The sequence below is a fragment of the Bos indicus genome, chromosome 3 (assembly GCF_029378745.1).
Source record: "Bos indicus isolate NIAB-ARS_2022 breed Sahiwal x Tharparkar chromosome 3, NIAB-ARS_B.indTharparkar_mat_pri_1.0, whole genome shotgun sequence".
NCBI classification, from domain to species: Eukaryota; Metazoa; Chordata; class Mammalia; order Artiodactyla; family Bovidae; genus Bos; species Bos indicus.
This window is the reverse complement of record NC_091762.1, coordinates 71,258,268-71,267,943: the sequence shown is the minus strand read 5'-3', so window position 1 is coordinate 71,267,943 and position 9,676 is coordinate 71,258,268. Positions and strand designations below refer to the sequence as shown.

The 9,676-nt window shown below is 38.1% G+C and overlaps 1 long non-coding RNA gene across 1 annotated transcript in view; it reads right to left on the bottom strand.

Moving 5' to 3' along the window:
- Positions 1-6,431: 6,431 nt before the first annotated feature.
- Positions 6,432-9,676, bottom strand: part of LOC139180016 (uncharacterized) — a 91,992-nt gene continuing 88,747 nt past the window's right edge. The window contains exons 2-3 of the long non-coding RNA XR_011564344.1: positions 8,497-8,590; positions 6,432-7,703 (exon numbers count right to left, since the gene is read on the bottom strand). This is a non-coding gene — a long non-coding RNA (uncharacterized lncRNA). The remainder of the gene's footprint in view (positions 7,704-8,496; positions 8,591-9,676) is intronic.

The following is a 9,676-nucleotide window of genomic DNA, read 5'->3' as shown; positions in this document are numbered from 1 at the left end:
TGATGCGAAGAGCTTACTCATTGGAAAAGAACCTGATGCTGGGCAAGACTGAAGGCAGGAAGAGAAGGGGATGACAGAGGATGAGATGGTTGGAAGGCACCACCAACTCAAGTGGACATGAGTATGAACAAGCTCCAGGAACTAGTGATGGATAGGGTAGCCTGGCATGCTGCAGTCCATGTGGTCGCAAAGAGTCAGACACAACTGAGTGACTGAACTGAAGTCATGTCCTACTGTTTGTGACCCCATCGACTCTAACATGCCAGTCCCCTGTGTCCTCCACTATCTCCTGGGGTTTGGTCAAATTCATGCCCATTGAGTTAGTGATGCTACCTAATCATATGCCTAATAAAAAAACTAACAATGCAAAATCTTAACTTCTCAAAATACAAACACAGAAAGAGTAGAATAGTTTTATTTAAAACCAATACAATATTGTAAAGTTAAAAAATAAAATAAAATAATAATAATAAATAAAAAATTCAAGGAAATATCTAAATGATTACAAAGTAGTTTTATCTGTGAAGGACTTTAGATTTGTGAAAGGAGAAAGGCAGATGATTATAATTTTTTATTAGAATTCTTTTTTATCACCCATCATTATAACTTTTTAATATTATTTTAATTTTTTAAATAAATAATATGTGTTACAATAGTATATAGATGTTCATATGTAAAGAAAATGTAGCCATTAAATGATTTTTTAAAATATTTAATGTGGATAAATTTTGTTAGCTCTTACTCTAGTAAGAAATCCACACACACACACACACACATTGAAAAAAAAAGTAGACATAATCATATCTTATTTATAGCTATATATATGACAAAATTAGGTATCCAATAGATTTTTGTTGCTATTGTTTAGTTGCTAAATCATGTCCAACTCTTTTGTGATCACATGGATTGTAGCCCACCAGGCCCCTCTGTGTAAGGGATTTCCTAGGCAAGAATACTGGAGTGGCTTGCCATTTCCTTCTCTGGGGGATCTCCCTGACCCAGGGATCAAACCCTCATCTCTTATATTGTAGATGGATTCTTGACCACAGAGCCACCTTATTAATATTTTTTTCTGTTAATACTATTATTTTTCATTGTGCAAAATGCTTAACACCCCATCTAACTGCCTCCAAGAGAGAAGAAAATCAGTATTGAATTCTGAAAGAACTAAGTAGACTAATTTTAAACATTTGTTTTAAAAAGATTGTCTCTGTATTATCCAGCCAATCTTTTTTTCTTTTCTAGTTTTTGATCACTTAGGTCACTTTTCCCCTCCATCAGCATAGATAATTTAGCTGAATTCATGTATAGTTGAACCAGCAGTAGGGATCTAACAGAATGAGTTATTATCTTTCTCTCTTGGATCCTTGCCAAAACAATGTGTCTTCCTATTGAATACTGAAGCTCTGAGGCCAGTTTGGATACTGAAATAAAAATTCCACATGTTATTTCAGAAACAATGCTGCTAATACTATTTCAGTACAAATAGAAACAACACGATTTTTAAGCACCCCAACTAGAACATCACATCCCAAGTCAGTTTTTAGGCTAACTTCAGACAAGCAGCATATAGATACCAATTTCTCTGATATTTAATTAGCAACAGGTATGTTGACCAAGGCCATTGTTCAAAGATTTCTTAGTAAAATGCACATATCCCTAGAAAGCATAATACTTTAAGATAGCAACCCGGAGCCTAAAAATTATATGATTACTGCTGAAGAAAGAAGGCACTAATGGTAAAATCACTGACTAGTACAGTGAAAGATGGATATTGAACTAGCTGTAATCAGAAATCCATGGGGAACAGAGATTTCCAAAACTGCAAATAACCGAGCACCACACCATGTTGTATACCAATTAGGTAAGTTTTTTAATATGGGCAAAATGATTTTTCCCCCACAAAAGACCCTCTGTTGGAATTGTAAAGAAAAGAATTCATTATGAGCTGGGAGACCAGGATTGACTGTTTGAAGACCTGTGATATAATACAAATACACACATCAAAAGTATGCATTTGTTAAAAAGCCTCTCCCAATACCATGCAATTCTGGTTCACTCCCTCTACCACACTCTACACCACTTTCACCCAATAAATCCTAATCTTTAAAGTGCCACACAGCTTTGAAATGTAAAGCCTATAATCTGAGAAAACTTCATAATTTGGAATGTCTGTGCTTTATATCTGCACAGGCTTTTCTCAAGTGCAAGTTTACGGGTGGTCTGAGGCTCTGTAGATCTCCCACGATGCTATATGTTGCCTTTCCAGTTGTGATTGGCTATGTTTGTATATCTCTTCTCCCTTCAAAGGAACAATTAAAATGACCAGTCAGGGTCAGGAATGTCTGTTATTTCTGGAACCTTTCTCCCTCACTTCTGCAGAGTGCAATTACAAAATCACTGCAAGAGGCAGGAATAGAAAAAGAGGAAAAACTGAGGACTTTTTTTTTTAATCAATTTATTATATTTGTTTGTGTTTAAAAAGGAAATAAATACCTGAGAATCCACCATCCAAGGGAACAACCAGTATTTGGCATCAACTTAAGTCTAACAGTATGGTTTCCCCATCAGTTCAGTTCAGTTGCTCAGTCATGTCCGACTCTTTTCGACCCCATGAATTGCAGCACGCCAAGCCTCCCTGTCTAGCACCAACTCCCGGGGTTCACCCAAACTCACGTCCATCGAGTCGGTGATGCCATCCAGCCATCTCCATCCTCTGTCGTCCCCTTCTCCTCCTGCCCCCAATTCCTCCCAGCATCAGAGTCTTTGCCAATGAGTCAATTCTTCGCATGAGGTGGCCAAAGTATTGGAGTTTCAGCTTTAGCATCAGCCCTTCCAAAGAACACCCAGGACTGATATCCTTTAGAATGGACTGGTTGGATCTCCTTGCAGTCCAAGGGACTCTCAAGAGTCTTCTCCAACACCACAGTTCAAAAGCATCAATTCTTTGTGCTCAACTTTCTTCACAGTCCAACTTTCACATCCATACATGACCACTGGTTTCCCCATCACCCTGGTGCTTTTTTCTCTAACCCAAATTAACCATCATCCTGAATACCATGTTCCTCTTTGAAAGTTAGTCACTCAGTTGTGTTTCTCCAGGCAAGAATACTGGAGTGGGCAGCCATTATTCATCTTTACCTGGCATCTATTTTTATATATTTTATTATATGTATATACAGGGAGGGAGGTGGGAGAGGGGTCCAGGATGGGGAACACATGTACACCCATGGTGGATTCATGTTGATGTGTGGCAGAACCAATACAATATTGTAATTAGCCTCCAATTAAAATAAATAAACTTAAATTAAAAAAAATTAATGTTTTAATTTTTAACTTTAGCATGCTGTATTTAATCTTTCAGAACCTTTTTTCATTTATTATCATGTTGTTAATGTTCATCCATATACTTGCATACCATTGTTTCAAACTGCTATATAATATTCAAATATGGAACTGCATTTTACTTTCATATTTGCTTTTTGACGTTACCCCCAAAATCATCTTTAAGGACCTATAAGTCACCCTTGGTAACTTCAATATTTCAATGTGAAGCATATCCTGGCATAAAGTCTTTGAACAAAACATTACCTGATTCTCTCAACAGTTATATGGGGAATACTGACTGACTTACTCTCCATAAAAACTCAGGTGGAGAGAAGGCTTTTCATTGTGTCTCTCTTTCATTAAAAACTACAAAAACAGCAATAAAAAGAGGCAAAACATCAATTTTTACAACTTGGTGATTTCAATATTAGATTGTCTTTTGTTAACAACAACAAAAAAGTTACTTAACAATCTCTACTACCTGAAATGTGGTATCAGGCTTAAAGAGTTGAATCATTTTTTTAATGCAGCCCACTCTATGAAAGCCTAGTTTGTAGGCTCTGCACTTATGATTAAACAATTATGAGCTGCTGTTTCTGAAATGACAAGCATTAAAAAGCTGCACCAACCTCATGCCAGTTCAGGGCCACTTCCAAATGATCCCATGTGCCAGTGGGCAGTGTGACTTACTGGCCTGCATACCCAGGACCCTAGCTCTCTCCTACTGGAGAACTAGTCTTGCTAATCTTGATACCAAACAGGCCTTTTGATGAAATTGATTAGCATTTCTCTCTGCCTCATCCTGTTAATTGAAATTTTAGAGGCCATCGTATATTGGCCATTATTATAGAAGGCAGGATAAAGCCTTAGTTCTTAGGCTTTTTTCCTTCCCTCCAAATTATTGTACTTACAGAAGTGCAAGCTGAAGTGAGTGGGACACTGGCCTCTTTACACACTTCTTACTGAGCCAAGTGTGTTTCACGCTCCTTGAGGCAGGTACTAGTTGTCTAATTATAATTTTAGACTAATGATGTTCTGTGTATGGAGAAGGGGAGGAAATAAAAGAGCTTTGGGTAAATTCAAGGACCAGTTCTGGGTAGATTGTACAGAATAGGGCAAGCATACATAGCATAGGAGCTGAAAATCTGGGCCTGTGGCTTTGTCAGCAGGGTCTGGCTGTGTGAGCTCCAGGAAAGTACTTATCATTAGATTTTGCTTTCTTTAGTGGAAAATCTACAATGAATTGGGCACAATCAGTGGGATGATTTCTTTCCTTTTCCTTTATTTTAAAATAATTTTATTTATTTACTTATTTTTGGCTGAACTGGCTCTTCGTTGTGCAGGGGTTTCCCTCTAGTTGTGTTGAGTGGGGGCTACTCTGTAGTTGTGGTGTACAGGCTTCGCATTGTGGAGGCTTTTTCTGTTGCAAAGCACAGACTGTAGTTCATGTGGGCTCAGTAGTTGTGGCTCCTGGGCTCTAGAGCTCAGGCTCAGTAGTTGTGGTGCACAGATTTAGCTGCCATACAGCTTGTGAGATATTCCCAGACCAGGGATCGAAACTGTGTCTCCGGCATTGGCAGGCTGATTCTTTACCACTGAGCCACCAGGGAAGCCCTTCTTTTCTTTTTACTGAGACACTGTACCTACAGTCTATTTGTCTCCTTTCAGGCCCTTGAACATGAAATGCTCCTTCTCAGTGACTTCAGAAATACTGCATCATCTCTCCGACCTAGTTCCAGATTCTTCCCTCTCACTCTTCCCTTTCTCATAGTTACACCCTCCTCATCCATCAGATCCCAGCTCAACGAGCACTTCGTAAAGAAAAGTTTCCCTACTTGCCCTTAGCTATATGTTCCCATAGCACTTCCTTCACCTTCACTACACTTAGTATTTGCTGTTGTTGCTGTTCAGTCACTAAGTCATATCCAACTCTTCATGACCCCATGGACTGTAGCATTCCAGGCTTCCTTGTCCCTCACCATCTCCCGTAGTTTGGTCAAATCCATGTCCATTGAGTTAGTGATGCTCTCTAACCATCTCATCTTCTGCCTTCTCCTTTGGCCTTCAGTTTTTTCCAGTATCAGGGTCTTTTCCAATGAGTTGGCTCTTCACATCAGGTGGCCAAAGTATTGGAGCTTCAGCATCAGTTCTTTCATTGAATATTCAGGGTTGATTTCCTTTAGGATTGACTGGATTGATCTTACATTTCTAGTATCTATATACTTTTCAATAAGATCCCCCAGCAATCATTACATTTCTTATTAGCAGACAAAAAAAAAAATGCCACATGTTGTACTAGAAACAAAACTAAACAAAGCAAAACATGTTTAAGAAGAGATCAAATGAGAGAAAAATGTTAAAAGAAAATATAGAAACAATTGAAAGAAGGCCCTTGCAGGATTGCTAAAAATTGCACACTTATGCCAACATAGATTTCAGTTGCTTTCAGCAAAGAGAAGATACTAATTAGTAGAATAATCTTTGTTTCCCAGTTTGAAAGATTTCTGTGATTGCTTTCCTCTAGTGCCATGCTAGGCTTTAATGGTTTTAAGGATTAATTGACACCATGTGAAAGCCAACTAGCCAATTAATGGCTGCATGTCACCTAAGTGCCCTAAAGAATGTGTTCACATTGCTTAGGTAGCTAGTCTGATGCATTGCTTTTTCACTTGTTTTTCTCATTGCCATGTGTATCTTCAATATATCTTTTCTCCTTATATAGACTGTGAGCCACATATCAGTACCTCCTCATAGCTAATTAGTAAATTAACATATATTATCTATGTTTAGTAGTAAAAGTCTTAACAATACCAATCAAAATTTCTAGCACTTCAAAAAACATTACATTTTTCATTTTATTTATCAATTTCATGTCTAAATTTTATCTTTTGGCAAATTTTTTTTCTTTTTTTTAAATTTTATTTAATTTAACTTTACAATATTGTATTGGTTTTGCCATATATCAAAATGAATCTGCCACAGGTATACATGTGTTCCCCATCCTGAACCCTTCTCCCTCCTCCCTCCCCATCCCATCCCTCTGGGTCCTCCCAGTGCACCAGCCCCAAGCATCCAGTATCGTGCATTGAACCTGGACTGGCGACTCGTTTCATATATGATATTATACATATTTCAATGCCATTCTCCCAAATCATCCCACCCTCTCCCTCTTCCACAGAGTCCAAAAGACTGTTCTATACATCAGTGTCTCTTTTGCTGTCTCGTATACAGGGTTATTGTTACCATCTTTCTAAATTCCATATATGTGCATTAGTATACTGTATTGGTGTTTTTCTTTGTGGCTTACTTCACTCTGTATAATAGGCTCCAGTTTCATCCACCTCATTAGAACTGGTTCAAATGTATTCTTTTTAATGGCTGAGTAATACTCCATTGTACATATGTACCACAGCTTTCTTATCCATTCATATGATGATGGACATCTAGGTTGCTTCCATGTCCTGGCTATTATAAACAGTGCTGCGATGAACATTGGGGTACACGTGTCTCTTTCAATTCTGGTTTCCTCAGTGTGTATGCCCAGCAGTGGGATTGCTGGATCATAAGGCAGTTCTATTTCCAGTTTTTTAAGGAATCTCCACACTGTTCTCCATAGTGGCTGTACTAGTTTGCATTCCCACCAACAGTGTAAGAGGGTTCCCTTTTCTCCACACCCTCTCCAGCATTTATTGTTTGTAGACTTTTGGATTGCAGCCATTCTGACTGGCATGAAATGGTACCTCATAGTGGTTTTGGCAAATTTTAAAGTGAAGATTAATCATATGAAACCTGCCTATTCAGAGAGTTGTATGATGTGGGACAAAACACCTGGATGTTAAAGTGTTTTTATTTTTTTTAATAGAAAAAATTACAGAACTTTATAGCCAAGAATCATGAAATGTTTTGAGTTTGGAGCATCTTTTTTGCTACAGCTAACTTAAATCCTCGTACTGACTATATATTATTTTGTCATGATTATAAGGAGCTGAAAAACATTTGCATTTCAATTTGATTTAATGTATAATAGTAAGCAATTGGGGGATTGCCCCATGTGTTAGTCACTCAGTCGTGTCCAACTCTTTGCAGCCCTATGGACTGTAACCACCAGGCTTGCATTCTTCAGGCAAGAATACTGGAGTGGGTAGCCATTCACTTCTCCAGGGGATCTTCCTAACCCAGGAATTGAACCCAGGTCTCCTACATTGCAGGCGATTCCTTACTGTCTGAACCACCATGGAAGCCCCTTTGCCCCCAGGCATGCTTTATTTTATTTTGTCAGCTTCATTTTTCTTTAGACCCTAATTCCTCAACTATTTTATTTGTTATCTTCTAATGAATTTGATCCTGGAAGCTGCTTAAATTCCTTTGGAGAAAAACTGTGAAATGAAAATAAATGAAAGCACAAATTAATTAATAGTAAATCCAAAAACATTTTCTATAAGTAAATTATCTCATTCTATAGTAAAAATCACTGAAATACAGGGGAGAACTCATCTATTTCCTGAATTCCACTTCCTTGAGCTTCCAATTTTCCCCAGGAGATACTTTAAGCTTTTAAAAAGGTCCCAGGACATGAAATAGTCATATGCAAATAACCAGTGAATAACCATTGTAGCTGTTAATTTCAATATGTCAAAATATTAGATTTACATCTCTCTATGGATATCAGCATTTTACAAAGAGGAATGACATCCCTGATTTCATTCTATTAAGGCGTTTAAAGTAAGCAGTCCCACACTGCTCTCTAATCACTTGGCAAAGAAGAGGGTTTAGTTATGCAGTCACAGGCTGAAACCCCTTGTTTCTTTCAATGAATGAATGGCACTGCAAAGAGAAATGTTGGGCAGGCCAAGGATTGCCAACCACTGCAAATCTCTTTGAAAGACTTGCTATTTCTTCATGCAATGAAGGGAACTCTGTATTGAACTCCATGTCTGTGGTGGTTTTACCTGGCTACAACCCTTACTTGCCTTAAATCTTTCTGCTGCATACTGTTTGCACTTGCTATTCATTCCCCCTGGAGCAGTGTGTCTTGGCTGATTGGAATAGCAAAATCTTCTGTCTTGTTTCAAAGAAGTAAGTCATCTCCATATTGTTATCCCAGTCACTGCCCCATAGAAAGACTTATGAAACAGGCCCATGGAACACAATAGGATAAAGCATACATACACTGGATAGTTAATGGGTGTAAAGGAAAGAACATCTGGGCCCCAGCTAGTTCTACTTCTGGGATTAACTGGGCTGTTGTTTGGCTTCTCCTTACCTGTAAAGTAAAAGAAGTTAGTCCGTGGTACACGTCAAAAAAGGAAAAAGTCAGAAAACTTTAATGTGTGTTAATTCTCCTAGTGATCTTATTAAAATGCAGTTCCTGATTCAGTTGATCTGAGATGGGGTCCAAGATTCTGAATTGCTAGCAATCTGGGGTGATGCTAATTTTGTTGATCTAGGAACTACATTTGAAGAGTTAGGGAGAGAATCACAAAAATTCTTTGACTTCATTAGACCACCTAATTGTAAAGTAACATATAAATAAATGAAAACTTCTTTCAATATTTATATTGAAATTGTTTTTCATTTACTGTGTTTTTAGGTGATACTTAATTGAAGTTAGTTGAAAGCGATTCCTTTTTCTCTCCTTAATAGTCCTTTGCCCTCAAAAAAGAATAAAAATAATGTGTATTGAATAGCATGTGCCATGTGTTGACTCCTACTATGTCCTGTGAACAATTAAACTGATCGAGTAATCACATGACAAAACTTGAGTCAAACCCAAGTCTTCTAACAGTGATATTTCTTAGGACCTCTGACAAAAACAATGAACTAGGGAACTCCAACAAAGCTGCTTTCATTGAAACTGCAATTGTATCATTGCTATGCTCTGAAGAACTAGACTAACCATCTTATTTAGAAACAAAGGGTTTAAAAACATATCTTAAAGAAAACTTAGGGAAACTGAAATGCTCTAGTAGGCAATACATATTTAGGACTTAGAAATGCCCTTTCCAGGACTAATGCTGGTGATTAAAGATGCAGGCCTATCCAGGACACCTCCTGAGGCAGGAGGACCTCCCCCTACCTGCCAAGGTAAAGCAATTGGAGATCCATTCCCTATGGACTGAAACTCCAAGATGAGATTAGCAGGACAATTAAGGCAGGAGGCTGGGCCCTGGCCAGACCACATACCTCTCATTCCTGAAGTCAAGAGACCTCCCTGACAACACATGCACATAAAAGGCTCTTTGGAGGCCACAGGGGAGTTATGTCAAGGGATGTTCCCTACTCATATGCCTTTTTGGTAATATCCACTTTGGTTAACGATGCATGTATACACATGGGAAGATTCTGAGAT